We start from the raw sequence: 25,775 nt of genomic DNA, 5'->3' as shown, positions 1-25,775 counted from the left end.
ATATACATATCAGGAACACCCAATATACACACCAGGAATACTCAGTATACACACCAGGAACACCCAATATACATATCAGGAACACCCAATATACACACCAGGAACACTCAGTATACTCACCAGGAACACCTAATATACACACCAGAAAAACCCAACATACACACCAGGAACACGCAATATACACACTGGGAACACCCTTGGCCTCTGGGGTGTTCCCCACTCCAGTGTACCTGCTACAGGAGCAAGAATCTTGGGGTAAAAGCAGAGGTGACCACCCACTCTGTCTTCCCCTGGTGAGACACACCTAGAGTGCTGAGAAAGCATGTTCCCTTCCCTCCAGTTACATAACCTGCTCAGGCATCATATTCCATTTTAGTCTAAAAGAACTCATTGTGCCTTAAAGACCTTAGAGAAGCTCAGGCACAGGGGTTAAATCCTGCACAATGACTCAAGGCTTTGAGAAGAGTAATATCTGCTAAGCAACATTAAATACTTTGCTGTTCTTTGCTACTTCCCTTTCCCTGCCCCATTATCTGCCCATCCCCAAGTCTTCAGTCTCCAGTAAAACACCAATTTATGACTGTGTCCACCTTGGAACAAAGCAGACTGGAGAGACCAATGTGATGTGGAGAGGTGGTGACAAGCTCCTGTGAAACTTAGGGTGCTGTGTCATGAGGCCACTCAAGGAGCCCTATAGAAAGATTCACATGGAGAGAAACTGAGCCTGCCTGCCAAAAACCAGCACCAACTTGCCAGCTGTGTTAAATGCACCATCTTGGAAGTGGATCCTTCAGCCTCTGCTATGGTCTGAATCTGTCCCCCACCGAATTCATATGTTGAGATCCTAACTGCCAAAGGATGGTGGTTTAGTAGGTGGGGGCTTTGGGAGGTGCTTAAGCATGAGCCCTCATGAATGAGATAAGTGCCTTATAAAAGGAGGCTCCAGAGAGATTCCTAGCCCCTTCCACCATGTGAGGACACAGCAAGAAGGTGCCAACTATGAACCAGGAAGAGAGCCCTCATATGACTGCTGGCACCATGATCCTCACTTCCAGTCTATGAAACTGTGAGACTTAAATGTCTGTTGTTTATAAGCCATCCAGTCTGTGGCATTTTATTACAGCAGCTCCAGTGGACTTAGACTGTCTCGGTCAAGTCTTCAGGTGAGACTGCAGCCCCAACATCTTGCTTGCACTCTCATGAAAGACCCTTATCCAAAACCACCCAGCTAAGCGGCTCCAAAATTCCTTACAGAACTGTGAGATAATAAAGGTATGTTGTTGTAAGCCACTAAGTTTTGAGATAATTTGTCACGCAGCACACAGGTTCTTAAAGAGAAAGAACTCCAGTGCATAGCACAGTGCCCCAGAAATATTTAAATAAATATTTTAACAATGGTGAATCATTAAATGGGTGAATTTTGAAAAAAGAAAGGCATCAGAAAAAAATCAGAATAGGTAAATAACCCTCCAGTCACCATGCCCCATAAGGTAAATACATTTTCTTCATTCACACTGTATGAGGGCTTAAGTTATTTCATGAGTGTTAAAGAACTGGGTAATTCCAGAAGGCTATAGAACTTGGGGTGCTGGGATCCCATGCCATTTCTTTTTTATGCGGAAAAGGAATGGAAGGAAGTATCGTAGAGCTAATGGACACTGTGAGGCACCCCCCAGATACCCTCTCCACCCAGCAACTGCCCTTGGCTGAAGAAAGCAGCCTTGCCCAAAGCACGCCCCCTCCCTGAGGACAGCCCACTACTAAAGACTCGTCAGTGAAGGCATATAAAGACCTGAGCACTTTGTCCCTATTGAGAACATCTCTGCACCACCAGCCCAGCTTGAGTGCCCTGTGAGGTTCGATGAGGTCTTTATTGAGACTGTATCACAGCCCAACTTCTCCTTCTGTCCAATTTTGCATCCTTTACACCCCCACAGCTGTAGATGCCAAGAGTGCTCCCCAAGAAACTTCCTACATGCTAATTTCCATCTCAGATTCTGCTTCCCAGGAAACCACCTGCAGCACATGGCAAATCAGGGAAGTAAAGCTGGGCTCCGTGACTCACCTTCCTTCTACTTTTTTCTTCTTTCCCTCCTTCCTTTCCTTCATTATTCATTCATTCATTTATTCACACATGCATGCATGTAATAAGCATTGACTGAGAAACCTCCATGAAACAGGAACTGAGCTTATCAGGAAGCCCACGGATCTTATCAGTTTTACTAAGAGGTGCTTGCATATATTTTTCTTTGTATTCATTCTGTTTGGGGTTCAAGGCACTTCTTAAAGCTGTAGCTTGATGCCTTTTGTCATTTTTGGAAATTTCTCTTTCATTATCACTTCAAATGTTGCTTTTATCTCTTTATCTCCTCTCCCTCTGAAATCCCAATTACAAGTATATTAGACCATCTCAGCATATCTCATATGTCTCGTATACATTCTTCTCAGTATTTTCTCTATCTTTGTTTTCCCTTTGTGCTTAGGTCTTGGTATTTTCTTCTGACCCACCTTCCAGTTCACCAATTCTCTCTTCAATATGTCTAATTTGCAAACGTTTAAACCCATGTATTGAATTATTAATTTCAGTTATTATGTTTTTCAGTTCTGGAATGCCCATTTGATTTTTTATAGTTTCCAGATCTCTGCTAAAATTCTCCATCTTGTCATCGAATTTCTTATATATCATTTTTTTTTTTTTTTGTGGTACACGGGCCTCTCACTGTTGTGGCCTCTCCCGTTGTGGAGCACAGGCTCCGGACGTGCAGGCTCAGTGGCCATGGCTCACGGGACTAGACGCTCCGCGGCATGTGGGATCTTCCTGGACCGGGGCATGAACCCGTGTTCCCTGCATCGGCAGGTGGACTCTCAACTACTGTGCCACCAGGGAAGCCCTCTTATATATCTTAATCATAGTTACTTAAAGTTCATGTCTTACAATGAAATATAAGCAATAAAAAATAACAAACCACTGTTAACTGCAACAATAGAAATGAATTTCAAAAACATTATGCTGAGTGTAAAAAGCCAAACACAAAAGAATACATACTATATGAATCTATTTACATGATACTCTAAAAAATGTAAAATAATGTATAGTGACAGAGGGAATATAAGTGGTTGATGGGACTGGGAAGATGGAGGGATCAACTGCAAAGGGATATGAGAATTTTGGGGGTTGACGAAAATGTTCTGTCTCTTCACTGTGGTGGTGGTTACCCAGGCGTATACACTTGTCAAAATCCATCCAACACCAAATTTAAATGGGTGCAACTTATTATACCTTGATAGTGTTGGTTTTAAAAAAACCTAAATTAGACCTACACTACTTGAGGAGACAGCTTCTAATTCTGGCAAATCCTGAATCACATGAATTAAGAAATTGAATCATGATAAAAATAAAAGATAAAGTCCATGTTTGACAACTCAAATAACTCCTCTGGGTCTGTCTTTTCCTTCTGGTTTTAAGTCATGTGGTTTTGCCTCCTAATATGCTTGGTAATTTTTTTTTTTTTTACTGAATTCCTAAAACTGTGTCTGAAAATTGAGGTAATTTGAGATTCTGGATGATGTTATTTTTCTCCAAAAAAGACTGAAATTTTGCTTTGCGCAGGCAGTTAAGAGAGGGGCAAATCACATTAATCCAGCCAGGGACTCAGCAGATTTGTAGCTCAGCTTTATTTTTATAAGCACTGGTGTGTTTCTAGTTTCCCTTTCCTCCTAGAGTATAGCCCCTCAGGTCCCTACTGGACACATTGCTATTTACCAGGGTCCCCTCCTGTTTGTCTTGAGCTCCACTTTTTCTTCCTCAGCCCCAGGAGGTGAAGGAAGTACTTAGCTTCTCAGTCTCTCGGCTGCCGTTTTGGAATTCACCAATACCATGAGTGGAAAAGTAGCACTGAACTATGGGCTCACTTCCCTGTGCCTCCCTTCTTTCTAGAAGCCCCACAGTGACCTGAGTACCTTACTGATGCCTTTAAACAGATTGTTAAAAATATCCAGCATTTCTAGTTATTCTTGCTGGAGGGTTGGTCCACAAAAGTACAGCTCACCATTGCTGGAAGCAGGAATTTCTTCAGAGCCCTGGGGAGTCCCAGATCCAAGGCCAGTCCCTACCTTCCAGAAACTGACAACTTTCAATTTTCATTAATTACTACAAGGATGTCTGCTAGATGCCCAGGCTACCAAGCTGGTGCAACTGCTGTCCCCAGCAACATCTTCTGTGTGCAACTGGCCGCATAGAGCAGTTACCTTCCAGTTTTGAAAATGCTAATGATAATGCACATATGTACAGCATGTCTTAAGCGGTTCCATTCCATCATCTTACTTGAGCCTCACACTTGATACTTTTTTTTTTTTTTTTTGCGGTACGCGGGCCTTTCACTGCTGTGGCCTCTCCCGTTGCGGAGCGCAGGCTCCAGACGCGCAGGCTCAGCAGCCATGGCTCACGGGCCCAGCCGCTCCGCGGCATGTGGGATCTTCCCGGATCGGGGCACGAACCCGTGTCCTCTGCATCAGCAGGCGGACTCTCAACCACTGCGCCACCAGGGAAGCCCACTTGATACTTTTTTGAAACAGCTTGAGGTATAATTTACACATTGTAAAATTCACTCAATTTAAGTGTATAGTTCAGTGAGTTTTAGTAAATTTACAGAGTTGTGATCATCCTCACAACTCAATTTTAGAACATTTCCATCACCCCAGGAGACACCTTGTGCCCATTTGCAGTTACTTCCTGTTCCCATTCCCAGCCCCAGGCAACCACTAATCTACTCTCTGTCTCTATATATTTGCCCTTTCTGGACGTTTCATACAAATAAAACTGTATAGTATGTGGTCTTTTACGTCTGTCTTCTTTCATTTATCACAGTTGATCTTTAATGAAGGTATTGCTACTTTCACTTTACAAATGAGAAAGTTGAGGGTCAGAGAGCTTAAGAGACTTGCCCAGAGTTGATCAGCTGGTTAATGACAAGGGCACTGGGATTTGAACCCATATCTGAGAGCTCTTTCCCTCTACCAAACTGCCACCATCACACGCAAGCTGCCTTAAAGCCAGAGCTAGTCCTAATGGCCCCTAGATCCTGAGTGACGACCAGAGTGTCTGGCCCATCATGGATGCTCAGTCATTATTTGTTGAACTGAAGTTACCTGATCCTTTTTAGTTCCTGCCCCTGTCCTTATTCTATATCCCCAGGTACCATTTTGAGTGACCTCATATTGACTGTCATTAGTTGATATCTACCTAGGGATCACACATTTGTGTCATGGTTGACCAAAGGCAAACAAAGGGAAGAAAAATGGAGAAATTAAGGAAGTACACCCAGCACAACAGTTTGTGGATTCATGATTATTGAAGCTCATGCACTCCAGAGGCTCCCAGTGAACAGATATCTGTGCCCTGATAGAAATGTTAGGTTTGCCCCTAGCTCCATGATGGGATAGACAGAAACCTGGGCCCATTCTCTGGCTACGTGGCTTAGGATGCTGGAACCTCTCCGTGGTCCATCACCGATAACCAATGTGCACGTATTTCCCATTCTTCTTTTTTTCCAGGCTGTTTCATTCCTAGTTCTCATAACTTAGACTTAGTAAGTTCTGGGAAAGTAGGGGGAGAACAAGATGCAGTCAGGTCATCCCTCACAGTCCCTATCCATGTATTCAAAACAGAACCTAAATATGTAGTGAGCCCCTACCAGCTGTAAATCTCTGCAGTAAGATTAGGAGCATATATAATCTAAGCCCCTACTTCCAAAGAATTTTATTACTGAGTTGGAAGGCAGTAGAGGAAAGAGGTTAAGAGCACAGGGTCTGGAATCAGATTCCAGGTTTGCGTCACAACTGCACACTTAACTAGCGCACGCACTGAGGCAGGTTTTTCCTCTGCGTCTCACTGTCCTCATCTGTTAAGTGGGGATAATGATAGTATCTACCTCAAAAAGTTCTTAACAAGAATTTAAATTATATCAGCATGCAAAGGGGTTGGCACAGAGCAAAAATTCAGTTATTGCATCCACATATACTTGTATGTAAATAACACAAACATTCTCTTGTTAATAGTATCATACCAATGTCATTTTCCTGGTTTTGGTAATATAGTATAGCTATGCAAGGTAATGTCACTGGGAGAAGCTGAGGGAAGGGTACACGGGAACCCTATACTATTTTTGCATCTTCTCATGAGTCCAATGTTATTTCAAAGTTAAAAAAAAAACTTTAAAAAATTCCAAAACCAAATATAAAAATGATAATCATAACACAGACCTTCTGCCCACAACCATCCTCTACCACCAGCCACACCTCCACGCTTTAGCCTCCACAATACTAATTTGCAAAGGGAGACAGATGAAGGGGCCAGAGACATTCCATGGATATCCTGGGGATGCATCTGCACACTCTATTCTATCAATTTAGGGAGCTAAGGGATAATCTCATTCAGCACTTGAAAATTACATAACTGTGCTGGCCTCACAAGCAAGACGGCACCCGTTGCAAAACTCAAGCTCACCTTGATGGAAGAGTCTCAGACCATTTCCACCAATGACTCCCAATGCAACCATAGGCATGTCACCATAACTCTCAGCACTTCTGATTTTTAAAACAGAGGAGAGGATGGAAAAAAGCACCCGATCCTCTAAGAATCCAGGATTTGAGATATGAGTCGCTCAGGATTGAATCATCATTTCCTGCATCTTATTTTACATGCGTAATTCAAGAGCTCAGAGAGTCAACACTATCGAGATTCACAATTAGCCTTCACAGAATGCACCCAAAACAGCTGCAAAGCAAAAGATTCTCTTGCAGAGAGCCTCTTTGATAAGACAACGAAAATTATTTTACTCAACTGGCATCTCCTTCTCAATGAGCCTATTTGTGCAATTTGAGTGTTGTGCAATTTAGTTATCAACACTTCTTTTTTCCCTGTCCCCAGAAGACAAGGTCAAACAGGATTATACACATGTTCATACCTTCCACTGCCTTGAAGAAAGGCAGCACCGTGACTAACTCACACTGGTTGAAAAACGTTTTCTTACATCTGCAGAAAACTTCCAGGTCCACTATACACCAAAAAACTTTAATTAAGTAGAATTTTCAGAATCATGAATTATTTATAAATGTTCTTTACTCCCCTTTTAGGAACAAGAGGAAACTGTTCCCCAAACCCAGTTTAAGTTGATCTCCACTCAACAAATATTTATTGAACTTCTTCTATACTCTAAACATGGTGTTAAATGCCAGGACTATGACACAAGCTTTGAACATCGTCCTCCTGGAATACACAGTCAGGTCTGGGAGAAAGACAAGGAGTCAAACAATCACAAAGCACTGAGGTGGGCAAGAGCTCCAGTGGAGGAAGTGTAAGCTAGTGGGTCAAAGCACAGTTTTTAAGAAAAAAGAGCTGACCTTAAAACCGGACTCAGCCAAGTGCTGGTCTGCGACTCTGGGCAGGCTACCCAACCTCTTTGAGCCTCATTTTCCTTTTCTTTAAACTTCATAATGCAAATTGGATAATGTGACAGGGTGTCTGGCATATGACAGACTCCCCATGGGCCCTCGGGGGTGAGTAAGCATATATACAATGATACCTAATATTTGCACATTTTTAAAATGCCTTTCTTTATTCTAGAAAGGATCTAATCATACATTATAGAAGGAAAAAAAGTATTTTGGATGAGCTAATAAAAAAAGCTTAGCAAGGGCTTCCCTGGTGGCGCAGTGGTTGAGAGTCCGCCTGCCGATGCAGGGGACACGGGTTCGTGCCCCGGTCCGGGAAGATCCCACATGCCGCGGAGCGGCTGGGCCCGTGAGCCATGGCCGCTGAGCCTGCGCGTCTGGAGCCTGCGCTCCACAACGGGAGAGGCCACAACAGTGAGAGGCCCGCGTACCAAAAAAAAAAAGCTCAGCAAGAAGAAAATGAGAGTAGGAAACAAATGTAAAGCCTAGAAGGAGAATAGACATAACACTTAAGCTGACAATTGTGGGCAGCTGGCCAAAGATTTGATTTTAAGCTTCCTGGCAGCCAGCACGAAGAGGAAAACACATCAGTCACCTGACCATGTCACTGGTTCCAGAATATAAAAAACAAAACAAGAGAGCGTGAGAATCACAACTCTTCCTGTTCCTGACTGCAGAAATAGGTCCTCCACAGGATACTGGTTACCATAGCAACCAACATCCTCAACAAACCCCTCTTGGGACTATCCTAAAATGTTTCAATTAATGATGAGGAAATGTAAGAACCAAAATGTAGGTCAGTGAAAGGAAACCTGTGGGAAGTCAAAATGATGCAGTCCTGGTACCATCCCAGAGACTTACTTGGCATATCAAGAAGAACTGCACATACTCTCCATAAGCTCTGCTTTTTGCAAAATAAGAAATATCAGCCAGTCCTCTACGAGGGGGACTGTCTTCAGCTTCACTGAGTGTGCTACCATCTGCTTAATTGTTCAGCCCACTGGGCTCACACAGAAGTGGGTGACAGGAGTGCTCATGGACAGGCCAGGGAGATCCCTCTCAAGTAGTTTTGGGTTCCTCCCAGCACACCGAGGAAAAGCAAGGAAAACTCTTAAGTTCTAAGGAAGTGGTGCTACACATGCCTAACGTACTCCCATGAATAATGCCTTTCAGTATCTCCTTATGGAAATGCGAATCTACTGCAGAGTGAGGGTTGACACATATTCTGGGTGCTCGGTTGTGTTCCAGGCTGGGAGAACAGCATGTGCAAAAGTCCTGGGGTTGGAGAGAATAGGGTGTTATGAGGGTCTGAAAGAAACCAGTATATCTGGAAGAGGGAGAGTGGAGAGATGAGGCAAAGAGAAAAAGAGAGGGCAAGAGAGGAGGGGTGGGGGAGGAAAAGAGAGGGAGTGTGTGGTGTGTGTGTGTGTGGTGTGTGTGTGTGTGTGTGTGTGTGTGTGTGTGTGTGTGAATGGTGCAAAATGAAGCCAGAGAGGAAGGGGCTGGAGCACAGAGCCTGGTGGCCACATTGAGGAGTCCTGCCTCTGACCTAAGAGCAATGGGGGTCGTGGAAGAATGAGGAGGAACTGACCAGACTTGCCTTCTGCACAGATCTCATGGGCTGCAGCAGGGTCATGGATTGGAAGAAGGGGAAGGGAGAGGAGGAGTTAGGAGGCTGTGGCTGTGGTAGTGATGGCTTCGACCCAGCAGGGAAACATGAATGGAAAGATGCAATCTGAGAACTAACTAGAAAGTGACAATAGGGAGGGACTGGGGACACAGATTTTGTGGGAGTTGTGGTCGTTAAATGGGTGAGGGAGAGAGGCCCTGATGGGCGGAACGGAGGGTTGTTAATGACAGCTGGACAAGCCAGAGGTCGGGACTGTGCCTTCTGCAAAGAGCAGGGACCCTGCAGATAAAGGACGACGGTACTTTTTCCTGTTGGTGCTGATTCACCAAAGACCTGAGAATTTGCAACCCAGGCCAATGGGCTCCAAGAAAATTAAAAATCCTCCCCAGGCTGACAAGAGACAGACGGTAGAACAAGGCTCTGAACAGTTTATTGAAAGAATGAATGAACGGCTGAATCTGGAGCTGCCATTTTAAAACTACAAGCCTGGATGACGGCCTGACCTATAACTATTTCTGTGTTTAAAAAACATTTAGACTCTTTTGGTCAAAAACAACTTCATGATTCTTCTTTGTGATTATTATTAATCTAGGTCTTTTCTTCTCCATCAGAAAAAAAAAATCTTGACTTTTATCTATATTTTTCATGCCCTGATTATTTTTCTTCATCTATATTCCAATATGTTAAATAATATGATGATAAATCTAGATAATCTTTTGTCGGTTCCTTTTCTAAGTGTTAATTAACACCCGGAATGCAAATGAAACCTCAGTGTTCTCTACATACTCACAAATAAGATGAATCAAGTTCCTTGGGGGTAGAATGGGGGTAATTATCATTATTTATCAAATGAGATAATGCACGAAAAAGCACTTTTAAGCCCAAAAGCATTATACAGAATGCGAACTGTTACCATGCGTTAAACAACAGTCCAAAGTTAAAAAAAAAAATCATAAAAGCCCTCATAAAAAATGTATTTATTCTGATGGAAGGAGGAAGTTAGGTGTATAAGGTGGAGCTTTAAAAGGCCCTCACAAAGCTGAGATTCCCTATAGAGTTTGAAAGCCCCTGAGTCTGCCAGGTGTTCATTAGCCGCCAAACTTCCACTGGCCAACCAGGAAGGCAGACAGTTGCCAGGCCAAGGTGAAAAGGAGGAGAAATTTCACTCCAAGCAGAAAGGGGCTAGAGGGAGATGCCCCCGGGATGGGATAAGGTCCTACAGGAATTATCTCTCCCCCAGGCTGCTACCGAAATACACCAACTGAGGAGGACTTTCCATTTCAAGTCATACTTCCATTGTCACGTGAACTGGCCACAAGGAAGGTAGGACTTTGGGGCTGGGTCCCCTTAGATGAGCCACACCCAGCACTCAGAGCCCCAGAAATGATCTGCCTGCCCTGAGAACTCCGGAATCAACTAGGGTTACCTCCAAGTTGATGGCATTTTTCTTGGCAAGGGGAACGTCAGTATTGAGATAAATCATATCCATCTTCCTGGAGAACTTGAGTCAGGCCCAGAAGCAGACCCTCTCTCTGGCCATCCTGAAGTTGGGGATGTGAGAGCAGTGAGACCAAGTTCATTCGACAGAGGTGAGGGAGGCCCAGATGCAATGACACCGGGCCATGGATTTTCAAGGAGGCGATGCCACATAGTTGCGATGGATGCTGCCCAAAGTGTTATGGAAGCTGCTGTCCCAGCAAATGAAACATGCCATCTGCACTCAGAGAACAGCTGCCTGTAGAGGGTTAACCCATGGCCAGTCTCCCAGTGGGGTGGCCCTCTGGAAAAGCTAGAATCTGCTGCTAAAACTCTGGGGAGGAAGGAAGCAGGTCTCCTGTTGCTTTCTCCTTACTGTCTCCCCATGGCCAGGGTTTTCTGCTATTACAAACACGACCAAAAATAAGAGAATGTATTCAGAAAGAAGCAGATATATATATATATATATATATATATATATATATATAAAATATATATACTTATATATTTTAAGTATAATTATATAATATATATTATATATAAATATATAATAATATAATATATATTTAAAATATATAATATTTTAAAGGGAGGATAGGGACTTCCCTGGTGGTCCAGTGGTAAAGAATCTGCCTTCCAATGCAGGGGACGCGGGTTTGATCCCTGGTAGGGAACTAAGATCCCACATGCCTCGGGGCAACTAAGCCCACACGCCACAACTACTGAGCTCGCGCGCCTCTACTAGAGAGCACAAGTGCCACAAACTACAGAGCCCTTGCGCCCTGGAGCCTGTGTGCCACAACTAGAGAGAGAAAACCTGCACGCCACAACTAAAGAGAAGCCCGTGAGCCTCAACAAAGACCCCGCGTGCCACAACTAAGACTTGACGCAGCCAAGGGGCCGGGGGAAGGGAGGATAGGTGATTATGAAGAGATTAAAGGTGAGAGCAAACTAAAAGAGATGAATAACCTGCAAGTTCAAATGAGTTAGGATACCAATAAGCAGAAGACAGTAAAAGTTTTTGCCTTACGTAGTGAGAGAAAAGGAAGAAGACTGAAAGTAAAAAATGATTGTCAGTGAAGGAAGCAGAAATTTAAAAGATGGAGGGCAAGAGAGATCAAAGGTTAAGATAAATGGTTTAAACCCAAGAGATGATAAATTAAAAAATGTAAAAGTAAGTGATGGGTTTAAGGATTAGAGAAGGCATTGGTAACAGAAAAGGCCAGAAAAATATTGTTAAGAAATGAGAGAAATCTCTTTTAATCAACTTATTACTTTGGAATACTTTTTGCTTTACAGAAGAGCTGCAAAGATAGTACGGAGAATTCCCATATACCTTTCACGCAGCTTCTTCCATACACACAGTACATGTGTCAAAACTAAGAAACTGATGTTGGTACGTTGCTCTTCAGTAAACACCAGACTTTATTTGGATTTCACTACGTTTTCCTCCAATGTCCTTTTTCTACTCTGGGATACCACAGCGCATTTAAGAGAGGCTGTTTTTCAAAAGAAAATTAAAGCAAATTAAAAAAAATTATCCAGATGTACATGAAAAAGGAAAAAGGAGGGATAGGAAGAAGTGAGAACCAGCAGAACAGAATAAAAAGTACAGGATGGTCCTGAGTGAATTTAGACACCTGACCAATGACAAGGTGGCATGGCAGATCAGTGGGGCAAAAGAAAGCCTATTTGACAAATGGTGCTGGGAAACTGGCTATCTATTTGGGGAAAGAAAAAAAAAGAAATAGAAAAAGAAAGAAAGCTGCCCTTATACATCAAAATCAATTCCAGGTGGGTAGGACAATGTGTTTATGACCTCAGGGCAGAAAGAACTTATTAAATAAGATTTTTTAAAAGCAAAAGCCATAAAGGAAAGAAATGATACATTTGACTACATTAATGTTAAAGACTTCTATTCATCAAAAGAGAAAATAAAGGAAGTGAGAAGGCACACCACAAATCAGAAGATATATGCCACACATACAACAAAGAATTAGAGCCCAGAATATTTTTAGTCCCTAAAAATCAATAAGGAAAAAAAAAAGAAACAACTCAACAGAAGAAAGTGGGCAAAAGACACAGACATTTCACAGAGGAGGAAACATGAGAGGCCAAAACACCTTTGAAAAGATCCTCAGCCACACCAGCAACTGGGGAAGTACGAACGGAAATGAAGCTGAGACACCATTTTATTCTCACCAGATGGGCAAAGTAGTTCAACAGTCTGGCCAAATGAAAGCTGGCAAAAATAGGGAGAACCAGGAACCCCATGCGTTGCTGGTGAACATATAAATTGATGCAACCATTATGGCCGCCAATCATACAACTTCCAGTCCTGTGGTTCTCTCTCAGCCATGGGGTGATTTTGGCCCCCAGAGGATGTTTGGCAATGTCTGAAACGCTTCTGGTTTCTTAAATGTGTTTTTGGGGGGAAGGGTACTACTGGCATCTCGGGGGGGGAAAGGCCAGGGATGCCGCTAAACATCCCACAATGCACAAGACAGTCCCCACCATGAAGAATTACTCATCCCCAAGTGTCAACAGTGCTGAAGTCGAGAAACTCTGATCTCATTAAGTTGAATGCTTCAAAGTAAAACAGAGGGAAAAAAAATCCCAGTGTCCATCAACAGAGGAATGCATGCGTTCATTGTGGTCTAGTCACACAATGGAATATTACCATATTTCACTGACCTTTAAGAGGCCATTGAGTGTTAAGGTCATTAATTTATGAACCACTAAGATAGAAAGAGGCTGCCAATTATCTAGGACACAGTGCTTTCTTACACTTAAAATTCTTAAATTTAGTGTTATTTCAAAATCTCTTTTAGATTTATTTAGACATATTTTATCATATATCATGCTGCCCTGTCCTTAAGCCTTTCTGCATAGACAATATGTATAGACATTTTTTGTTTCAAAGCCAAGTCACGGTGTGATATTTTTGAAGACTTTTTCAACTCCAATGAAACTCAACTCATGTTAAGATCAACAAAGCAGAGGACCTCAGAAGTGACGACATTATGAAGGTCCACGTCTGTGTGCGCTGGATGGGTGGCGAATGACAACGACAGCCTGACCCTGCCAGGAGGACAGAGACCATGAGGTGCCATAGATTGCAAATTACCGTCCGCCTTCAGAGGTGCTGAACTGCGGAGAGACACGTGCATCTTAGAGTTGGCGAAACACAGGGTGTGACAGCGTGAAAATGAATGCAATTATTCACATAGATCTGAATGAACCTCAAACCAGAATATTCAAGAAAAAAAAAGCTGCAGAGTATGTGAAGTTCAAAAACCTGCAAAACTAAACTATGTATTGTTTAGGAACACGTACATGTGAGTTTTCCCACAAAGAAAAGCAAGACATGGTAAAACAAATCCAGGATGGCGTCATCCCTCGGGGGAACGGAAGGGGAATGCACATAAAGGGCTTCCAGGAGCTTGAGATGCTCTATTTCTTAAGTTCAAGTTCGGATTCCTGAGTAATTTTATCAGGGCTGGGACTTGGGTGAAGCAAGTAAGGCACTAGCCTGCAGGAAAAAATTTAAGGGTGTGGCCAAAACACTCAGGTATCAAGATAAATATATTTTGATGCAACATTTTTAAATGAGTTCAAAACATCCATGAGAAACAAAATATCAAACTTTTATATAAGTACTTACATGACCTTGCCTCACTTGCCACTCACTAATCCCAGCTCTGGTTTGAATAAAACTTTATTAACAAAAACAGGCAGCCAGCCCACAGGTCATAGTTTGCCCACCTGTTATTTTAAAATATTGCATTAACATTTTATTATTATTCTTTAGAGTGTATATAGATTATAAACATACACATATCAGCACATACACATACGTATTATGTATAAATGCAAATACACCATTTTTCATTTGGGATATATATTTTTAAAATATTTCAGAGAAAGGAAAAAACAGTGAGAAGAACACCCAAAACAGCATTGGGTTGGGAGATCTCCCTGCAGCCACCATTTATCAGTCATTTTCAGTAAGATCAAGGGATGTTTCCTACCACGAACCCCAAACAGAGGGGTGGAGGGCTTCACTCCAGCCTGTCAGGATGAGTGGATAAAGAAGATGTGATATATATATATATACATATATATATATATATAAAATACACACACACACACACACACACACACACACACACACACTGGAGTATTACTCAGCTGCAAAAAAGAATGAAATAATGCCATTTGCAGCAACAAGGGTGGACCTACAGATTGCCATACTAAGTGAAGTGAGTCAGGAAGAGAAAGACAAATATCATATGATATCACTTCTATGTGAAATCTAACAAAAAAATGATACAAATGAACTTATTTACAAAACAGAAATAGACTCACAGACATAGAAAACAAACTTATGGTTACCAAAGGGGAAAGGGGAGGAGATAAATGAAGAATTTGGGGTTAACTGATACTACTGTATATAAATAGATAACCAAGGTCCTACTGCATAGCGCAGAGAACTATACTCAATATCTTTTAATAACATATAACGTAAAAGAATCTGAAAAAGAACAGATATATAATACGCATAACTGAATCACTGCTGTACACCTGAAACTAACACAACATTGTAAATCAACTATACTTCAATAAAAATTAAAAAAAAAAAAAGCCTCTGTCAGCCTGCCTGGCAGTCCTCTCGATCAGCCTTCACCAATGGAGCAGAATTCTTCAGTACAGAAGGCACTTTGCCATCCATTCTTGAATTTAATCTTTATCATGCTGCTGTGGGGGAAGTAGCAGAATCTTCACTTTCCAATGGGGAAACTGAGTCTCAGAGAGGTTGACTAACCCAGCCAACACTGCACAGTGAGGAATGACAGACCCCCACTCACACTGTGGGTTTCTAATCCATTCAACACCCATTCCAGAGGCGCCAGCATCTGACTGGCGGGTGTCCTTTGTGATTTAAGAAGTGCCTTAACCCAGTTTACCATTAAATCAGAAAGTGGGGTGACGACAGGATGCAAATGGGCTTCCGCCGAAGCTTTTTTGGCTGGGAAAATGGCTTAATCCAGAGAGCTTATTCCCATAGTGTTGCAGGCAGTATAGACCCTCGTGCCTGAGGTGGGAGGCAACAGCTGTGTCTAATTTGTTTCCACCCCCTCCTCCGCCAGGAGTCCCTGAGGGATGCACGTCCAGATTCTCTTGCGTGGCAAACAGCCGTCCAGGGAGCCAGCGGGGCATCTTGCGAAGCAGCACTAACTCTTTATGGTCACTAGGAGGCCATCTGCGAGGTGATCACTCGAACGCACTGACTGATGAGCAAATTCACAGCTGAGAAGAGCTCATGTCATTTTCCCAAAAAGCACCCAGTTTACTCCCAGACTGATTATACAGTCACCGGGAGACTGACTCATGAGCATCGCGCTCGCAAACGTCAGGGCTGAAGATGTACCCCTTACGGACGCATGTTAGTGCCCTGGGGCTGCCGTAACAAAGTACCCCAAATTGGGTGGCTTAAAACAGCAGAGATATATTCTCTCACAGTTTTAAAGGCCAGAAACCTGAAATCAAGGTGTGGGCAGGGTCATGTGCCCCCTGTGGCTAAATGCAGCCCTTCCTTACCTCCTCCAGCTTCTGGTGGTGGTGGCCATCGATCTTGGGAGCTCCTTGGTTTGCAGCTGCATCCCTCCAATCTCTGTTTCTGCCTTGGTGTCCAAACTTCCCTCTTCTTAGAAGGACACCGGTCATATTGGATGAAGGGCCCATCCTGCTCCAGTATGACCTCATCTTAACTGATTATGTCTGCAATGACCCCCTTTCCAAATAAGAGCATATTCTGTACTGGGGGCTAGGACTGCAACATACCTTTGGGGGGATCTCAATTCAACCCATAACAGATCCACCTGTCAGAGAGCAGAAGATGCCACTGAAGGGAAGGGTAGAAACTGCACAGGTGAGTCAGTGCGGGAGCCTGAGGTTTAGAAGCTTCCCTCAGCACTGAAATTAAACCCCAGATACTAAACTAAAATCCCGGATCTGGCTCCAGCTCGCCTTGCCAGTCTCACCTCTTTTTCTCTGCCTTGCCTCATCCACAGGCTCCTGGGTTCCTGAAACCTGTCCAACGCTTTCAGCCTGGGCTGTTCCTTCTGCCTTAAATGCATGTCCATCCCATTCGTCATCTGGCTAACCCTACTTAGCCTTCAAGTCTCAGCATAAACAGCCCTTGCTCATGAAAGTCTTCCTTGGTTCCCTGGCTTGACTAGGCATCCCTGCTCTGCCCCACCCCCATCATCGTGCCTCTGGTTTAATTTGCATAGCATCCTGGACATCCACTCTACAGCTCTCATTACCACCGAAATTGGCTCATCTCTGTCTCCCCCGGCAGTCTGGATGTTCCGTGAAGATGGAGATCTTGAATGTCTATACATCTCCATATCTCTGGTACCCACACAGAGAGGAGGCACTCTGAAATATTTTTGGTTGGGTGGACAGATGGAGGAATGGCTCTTGAAGAGATCAACTCGAAAGTTATACTGTTGGAAAAGCCATAGCTCCTGAATATTTTCAAAGTTCCTTCCGACACGCCAGAGCTGGCTTTGTAGCATAAGGGAAAGCAGAAAAGCGCTCTGGACCTCAAGGTAAACCAAGTCCTGACCCCAAGTCCTTCCTCCCTCTTGGTAATCCTGAGAAAGTGCGTCACTTCCCTAGACCATGCTCTTCTTGTTTTTCAAAGTGAGAACATCAGGGTTGTTACAATGAATACCACACCCCCTGGCACCTTAGTGCTAAGTGCATTCTGGGGTTGGTGGGGGATGGGAGGGTCTTTTTAATTCATCACTGACATGTTGGCCTTGGGATGAGTGGACCCAATTAGGAATCAGGAGTTTGGGAAAACACTGTCTGTCCTAGAGCCTTGGGTTCCCACTCAAATCATCATTTAAAGAAATTTCCAGGATAGCAGCTCCAAACTGAGTTTCAAAGACGTGTCTCAGAGGCCACCACTGAGGGGACTCGGGGATGGTACACAAAGCCCCCTGATGGACATAACCCAGAACAACTGCCCTTTCAACCTGCTGATTCATATACTGGGGGCTTATATAAGCTTCTTTTTGAAGAAGGGGTTTTATTGTTCAATAATATTAATAATCAACCTTTAAAACTCCAGTCTAGAGAAAGGATTCCTGACTTGAATTTTATAGAAATTTAATAAATTTAATAAATGGGAGACTGCTCAGAGTTAGCCATGTCTGTTTCTAAGTAAGGACACTATGTAAAAAACAATCACCCTCTATAATTACCCATCATTTCACTTTAAAAAGGACATTTAACACCAAAAAGTTTTGATGGATGTTATCTCAAACTAAAGGGCTGTTTATTAAGTTCACTAACGTACTTCATGGAAACACAGTTTGTTTCTTGTCCTTTTTTTTAAATCTGGCTGGAAGCCAGTTGAAAACAGCCCCAGGCCCTAACCCTCCTCTGGGGGCTGGTCTCTGTGACATAATTCCAAGGGAGCTTGTTCAATACCCAGACTCTGGGCCCAGCCTCAGAGAATGGGATGGGAAAGAGGTTCAGAGGCAGCTGACCCATTAGCACCAGCATTTAGGAACTGCAGGGTTTCCTCCTGCTTAAACCTTAGGTATGGGGTCAACAATTTGATTCTGAGACTTCTGCACAGCTCCTGACTTTGTAAGCCCTTCACAAGCACTGAATGAACGAATGACCCAGGAGGGGAACAGCAGATACTGGAGGCCCTCTGGACAGCTGTCCAAGTCTCCTCATTGGCGCTGTCCCCATAGCCTGATCTGTCTGTCACCCGCCCCAGGAACCACAGTCCTGTCTGTATTTCACACCTGTCTGCCCACCCACTTTCTCCACCTCTGCAAATGTGCATTCAGAGGCCTGTGCTGACGCCTCGGTGCCCACCTGGCTGAAGGTGCAGCAAGGGGACCAGATAATCTGGCAGTAATCAGTGTGTTAGCAAGCAGGAATGGCAGCGGTGAATCACGGCCCTGGCAGGACCCCAACACCTGTAAATCACATGGGATGACACTGCAGACCAAAACTTGTCTTCTATTTATATCCAGAGCTTGAGATGAGAAGAGAAAGTTTGCAGCACCTACACTGATGACATAGGTGTTCAGAAAATCCTACAAGAGCTTACCTCCGCCTGTCTAGGATAGCTTCTGAACACGCTGGCCACTCCCACTGGATCGGTGATTCTCGGCCTTGGCTGCACATTGCAATCACCCGGGGAGCATAAAAAGTACTGATGCCTGGGCCTCACCCTCCAGTGGCTCTGATGTCACTGGACAGGGTTGCAGCCTGGGAATCAGAATTTTGAAAAGCCCCCCTCACCCAGGTGATTGGGATATACAGCCAAGGTTGGAACCACCAGGCTAGAAGTAGTTCCTTCTTATTTCACAGCCAGCTGGAAGTCGATGGTGAAGGGGAAAAGAAGGATTTCTGACACCCTCTGAAAGTAGGAATCTCAAGTAGACAGAAAAGGAAATAATACTCATCAAATAGGTTCATTCTCTTTTTCTGAATTAGTAATTGTTCATCCCCCTAGCTACTCAATGAGGAGAGAAACAAGTGAGAGCATGAATCACAGGTACCCAACCCATCAATCAGTGGCTTTTTATAGGGGCAGTTGTTGCTCTTGCCTGTTCAGCATCTCTGTTCAGGGAGTTACATCATCCAGGTGTTCCTTGGAGATCTATTCCCCTTCATCGCAATCCAACTGGTTCAGTGGGGTTGATGCACTTAGATCTATAAAGATGGAAGCCCGAAGCAGCCAAGGGTCACCATGAAGGGAGAGCCTAACTGAGAATGACACCCATAAGGAGGAAAGCAGGACTGTGAGATGGGAGAGAAAAAGAACATGGCTTGATGACACTCAGCTCCTGGATCCAGCCATTCCTGAAGCCCTTGTTTATGTCTAGATTTTTTTTTCAGTACCTAAACCAGAAAGTTCCCTTTTATTTGCTGAAGCTGGTATGTGGTGGGTCTCTGCACCAGAAAAAGCCCTGACAAATGCAGTCTTGGAGGTCTCTAAGCCAGGTACCCCTCTTTCGCCAATAACCCTCACTCCTTTGTCCAGGTTCTGTGGGATTTCCAAAAGGACGAGAAACTGGGTACCAAAGGGCTACCGCCTCTGTCCAGATGCCTGGATCCCCCACACCATACATCTGAATTAAGTTTACATGTGAGCAGAGGCTGTTTGTCCTTGGTGCAAACCTCGATTTATAGTCTGCCTCCCCATCCAATGCCCATGGAAACAGAATCCCAGACGGCTCAGAAAGGGTTGTGAAGGGGCAGTCACCTCAGTGTGGATCAGCTGGGCTGTGGGCATGGCAGCCCCTGACAGGAAATGGGGCCTTGGAGAAAAACATTGGTTTCTCATGGGGACCAAGTGGCCTCATTAAATAAGGTGAGTGGAGAAGCCTCACCAAAAACCACACTGCTTCAGTTCTGTGTGTGTGTGTGTGTGTGTGTGTGCCTGTGCGTGTGTGTGTATGTAACATATATAACGTATATGTGTTATATATAACAGATACACACATTAGTAACATTGTATAAATAGTCATTGCTGACACTTATTGCCTGCTCACCATGTGCCTGGCCCTGTGCTAGCAGTTTACAGGCGTTCTCTCATTTAATCTTACAACTGCCCTATGAGGGAGACCCGACCGTTCTCCTAACTTTGCAGATGAGAAACTGCAGCTCAGAGACCTCACTCACCCGAGGCCTCCCAGCCAGTAGGGGGCAAAGCTGGGCTCTGAAACGCGGTCTCGTTTAGCTCTGAAGTCTGAGCCCAAGTCAGCCCACTGCCTGTTTTGTAAATAAAGCTTTATTGGAACACAGCCCTGCACCTTCGGTTACCTAAGGCTGTGTTCAGGACACTATCGAAGAGTTAGTCGTTGAGACTGTCGACTTGCAAAGCTGGAAGGAAATATTTGCTCTCTGGACCTTTACAGAGAAAGTAGCTGAGCCCTGGCCTAAATATTCACAGCGGCTGCTGTGGTTTCCAGGAAGTGCTAAGGCTAAAGGCGGCACGGAAATGCCGGGATTTCCCCAGGCCAGCAGGGATGTGGGGCTGTGACAGGACCCCCTGAGGCCTAGGAAGCAGCCTGTTCTTTGGCGAAGGAGGACGCTTCCCACTCAAAAGGAGTAACAGATAGGTAAAATGCCTGGGATGAAAATTAGAGTTATCAGAGCTACACCCTAGAGCAGGACAGCCTGTGTGGCACTTGAGTGACAGGAAAGGTCAGGAGGGGAGCCTGGGAGCACAGTCCTGGGGATGAGAAGAAGAGCAGACCCTATGTCTGTGAAAAAGAAAAGCTTCTGTTATCAGAATTCGCAAAGGACATGTCGTTTATGGCAGGTATGGGCACAAGGACCCTAACAGCCCACAAGGACTGATACACTCAGTATCACACTTTACACGTCAGGAATTCAATCAGTAGTGATGGTTCCATTTAGGTATGGTGGGGGGTGGACTGATGTCCAGCAGAAACCAGGGAGGACCAAAGTTGACCGAAACCCCAACACTGTATAATAGTATCGATGACCACAGCAACACAGGTGATGCTTCCTAGGCACCAGGCACGGTGCTCAGCATCCTCTTATTTCATCCTGATAACCACTCCACAAGAAAGGCCTATTAGGCCCATTTTGAAGATGGGGAAACTGAGGCTCAGAGGTGTTAGCTAATAAATGGCAGAAATGAGATTCAAACCCAGGTTTGTGTAACTCTCAATTCTGTGCCTGGCTAATGCCAGGATGCTACGGCTTCACCTTGAGAGTGGAGCTGAGTCTCCACCTGGAACCGGGGGTTAACCTTCCCTGGCAGGTTGTGTGCTTCCTGGAGACCCCCCAGGAGTGTCAGAGGGATAGAAAAGAAATTCCTTGCCAGGGATCACTGAGAAACACAGCCCAAGGGAGACACAGAAAAAGGAAAGGGTTGTCTGTACAATAGGGGAGACATGGCCCCACTATCTTGGATCATGAACTAATCTGGCCAGGAAGATGCTCCTCAAAGCCCCTGAGGACAGGGACCCTCATTAATCATTTTTACTCTAATGGACACTGATTGTCAGCTTCCCCAGCATTCATGTTTCGTTTTTAGGCAAAATCCTCCATTTCTAAGCCCAAAAGTAAAGATCACAGCCCAGGGTTAAGCCAGTAAATTTCCATCCCATTTCCCTGGCCCTACCAGTTGGTTCAGAGGTAGCATGTGGTCACGCTGGTTGACTCAGTGAATCTCAGACTTAAACAATCTCATTCCTTTACTGTGGACCAGAAGAGGGAAGGGGCTGAAACTCCTAAGGCCATATCGCCACCACATGGAAAGCCTAAGGGTGAAGCCCTCCTGGAGAAGAGCAGAGCTGAGAGATATGGAGTCCTGACATGAACTGAGCCCCTAGATCCAGCCAAGCCTGAAGCTCATGCAACCCCTGGACTTTTCAGCTACATGTGCCAATAAATGACCTCGACACTAAAAAAAAAGCTCAAGTTTGTTTACTGTCACTTGAAACCAAGACACATGTCCATACTACCACCATCGTACAGCGATAAAGACCTGCTTATTTTCTGATTAACAAAATAGTTTTTGGCAGTTTTGCTTGGGAGCCTGCTTCTCTGGTCAGTTAAAGCAGGAGAGCCATCCGTAAAATCCCAAAGACTACATCGAAGTCTAGCAACTTCAGCTCCTGCCTCAGTGATGCCCAAACCAGCCAGCTCTACAGCTCTGGAGGGCAACAAGCAGAATCCTCTCTCCTTTGCTCTCTAGATCCTGAGTGGCTGAAGGCCCACAATGCTGGCCACAAAGTGAATGCTCAGAAATGGTACTGTCCGTTCAAAAACACTTATCTGTGCAGGAGGGGTTGTTACTAGGACAAAGGCACAATCAGGCACAGGTCCTGATGACAGGGAAGGGGATGCCCGTGCCACCAGTGTGTACCTGACTGAGAATCAGGGCTCACTCCAAGAAGCACAGATGCCCCCCCTGGCTCCTAGCACCAACCACTTGCCAACCGATTTTTGCTGCCACAATTCCTGGTGGGAGCAATCATAACAAAAGGTCTAAGGTTGCCCATTGCATGCTGAGCCCAAACTCTTTGTGCTAAGGCAGGAATTCCAAAATATACGGGCCGATCAGAGAAGAGGGAGTTGATAAAAATCCAGCAGTAGGGGCTTCCCTGGTGGTGCAGTGGTTGAGAGTCTGCCTGCCAATGCGGGGGACACGGGTTCGAGCCCTGGTCTGGGAGGATCCCACATGCCGCGGAGCAACTGGGCCCGTGAGCCACAATTACTGAGCCCACGCGTCTGGAGCCTGTGCTCCGCAACAAGAGAGGCCGCGACAGTGAGAGGCCCGCGCACCGCGATGAAGAGTGGCCCCCGCTTGGCACAACTAGAGAAAGCCCTCGCACAGAAATGAGGAACCAACACAGCCATAAATAAATAAATTAATTAATTAATTAATCCAGCAGTAGCCTCACATAAAACATACATACCTACCTGCATGCACTCCCCCGACACGCACACACACAGCACCAGTGCCCCCGTACACACAAAACATGTCATCTTTTAAATGAAGGCACTGTTTCCCTCCTCTCGGGCACTTTCAGTACACTTTCAGAAGCCTCAGTTTTGCAACCATCTTGGTGTAACGGAGGGAACCATTAGTTAGGCCCCAGGAGACCTAGGTTCAAACCCCAGCTCTGTAATCCTGGGCAAGTCCCTACCACTCTCTGGCCTCAGTTTCTCCATCTGTAAAATGAGAGTTTGCACTCAGTGATTTTTGAGGCACCTACCAGTTCCGACCTCCATGATTCTAGAGCAGAGGTTAAAAACTGGGAACCCCAAGACCAAATAGGACCCACAAGCCCATGGGGTTATTTAAACTGGTTCACGCATCGTTGAAAGATTTTTCACTGGGTGCTTACATTTTAAAACTGGGAGTCTTCTCATAAACGTCACGGTCTCTGACTTCTTTTGAAAAAGTCAAAGATCTGGCAGCCCTGGGCCCACAAAGAGGGTCTGCACAAGGTAAAACACAGCACCACTTACACAGAAGTCCCGCCAAGACTGCACGGCCTGAGTCTAACCATGAGAAGAGATCAGACAAACCCACACTGAGGGACAGTCTCTAAAGCAGCTGGTCCCTGCTCTTCAGAAATATCAAAGTCACAAATGACAAGGGCTAAGGAACTGTTCCTTGACAAAAGCCCTTGACACAACCGCTAAATGCAGTAGGTGACCCCATACTGAATCCTGCGCCAGAAAAAAAAAAATGCTCTAAAGGATGCTATTGAGACAAATTGCTGAAATTGGAAGATGGTTAGATGACAGTCTTGATCAGATAAGTTGACTAAATCTGGTAACTCTGTGTGGTTATATAAGAGAGTATACAACCTAGCCTCAAATGGTCCACCAAAAGGAGGGAGGGGGAGAGAGGAGAGAGAGAGAGAGAGAGAAATCAGGGTTGGGGGCGGGGGAACTGGAGAGAGGAAGCAAATGTAAAGAACTGTTAAAAACTAGTGATTCTGAGTTTAAGGGGTACAGGAATCCTCTGTATTGTTTTTGCAACTTTTCTATAAGTTTGAAACTACTTCCAAAAGAAGCTTTAAAAAAAATGACATATAACCGAGTGATGCTCAAATGTTCACATGCAAAATCCCCTGGAGGGCTGGTGAAAATAGAGAATCCTAGACACTCCCCAGGGCTTCTGATGCAGTGGGTCTGGAAGGAGGAAAGTAAGAATCTGCATTTCTCACGAGCTTTCAGGTGGTGCTGCTCTGGGACACGCTTTGAGCACAACAACCTAGTACAACCTAGTTTAAATTGTGGAAGTGTCCACCAGAAGAAGCAGACACAGAAAGGGTTTTTAAAAAGCAGGATTGGGGGCTGCCCTGGTGGCGCAGCGGTTGAGAGTCCGCCTGCCGATGCAGGGGACATGGGTTCGTGCCCCGGTCCAGGAAGATCCCACATGCCGCGGAGCGGCTGGGCCCGTGAGCCATGGTCGCTGAGCCTGCGCGTCCGGAGCCTGTGCTCCACAACGGGAGAGGCCACAACAGTGAGAGGCCCGCGTACCTCAAAAAAAAAAAAAAAAAAAAAAGGCAGGATTGGGAGAGGGATGGTGCAAGGAGCGAATGTTTCATTATGAAACTTTCTGTGTCATTTCACTTGTTCCCAGGTGTATATATCTGAATGCCTGTAAAGCACCTACACCAGCACCTGCCTGGCAAGGGCAGAAGGTCAGTATGTGTTAGCGACCTGCTGGTTTCTAAATATAGCAAAGATGCCAGGTGACATGGGACATGGGTGCTTCTTGTGTCTCCTGGGTGAGGGCAGTGGGAGCAGGCTTTCCGCTGGCTCATTCTTGGGGAGAAAAGTCCTTCAGGTCACTCCAACAGGGTATATGTTTTCCCCTTGGAATTGCCACCACTGAATCAGGTCAGACACAAATTTCTCAAAATCTCTCCTGATTCGGAGATGAGAATATGGTTCAGGCAGCCAATTTTTGTCAAGACACACACTCCTCCTACCCCTCTTCCAGGCGGAGGGAGGGTAATGAACCTTGGTCTCAAGGATCATTAAACCGCAATATATAATCACCCCCATCCGGAGTCTCTGTACAGCCCTCCCAGTGCCTGGTTCCTTGGGAGGCCACAGCTCGGCTTCATCAGTCTTTATTGCTACCTGCTGCTGCCACCCTAACAAATCAGGCTTCTGACTCAGCCTCAGGGCACAGGAGGCCGGGCCCTCAACTGAGGGTCAGCTACCTGTCGCTGTGTCTCCAGGACAAAGAACAGGAGTTGCTTGGAGAAGAGATGAGAAGAGGGCATGGTGAGCTGGGACGAGGCGAGGGCATGCTGTCTTTCAAACACCTGGTGAAGGACAGTATTTCGTAAGATCGGGGCCTCGTATCAAACTCCAGCGGGTGCCACTGGGCCAAGGTGGGGATGTCCAGGTGCCATCAGTCACCTGTTGGCTTTTGTAGCTGCTGCCCTGAAGTGCTCAACCTCCCACCCCCAGGCAGCTAATAAACGCCCAGAAAACTGCAGGTGGCAAAGTCCCCCATCGTTCCTCACCTTCCACCAAAGATGTTCAGGATGACATCTTTTGGCCACGTTCTGCAGCTGCCTGGCCCCCACAGGAATGGCTACCACCTGGCACGGCGGGTCCCCGAAACATCAGCACCAGAGTCCGGCGGGGTCATAGTTTGCCAGCC

This window comes from Delphinapterus leucas, chromosome 14 (assembly GCF_059928025.1).
Source record: "Delphinapterus leucas isolate spDelLeu-1000000601 "Yukka" chromosome 14, BTC_Dleu_Yukka2, whole genome shotgun sequence".
NCBI lineage: Eukaryota > Metazoa > Chordata > Mammalia > Artiodactyla > Monodontidae > Delphinapterus > Delphinapterus leucas.
The sequence above is the reverse complement of the archived record's forward strand: the minus strand, read 5'-3'. Positions refer to the sequence as shown.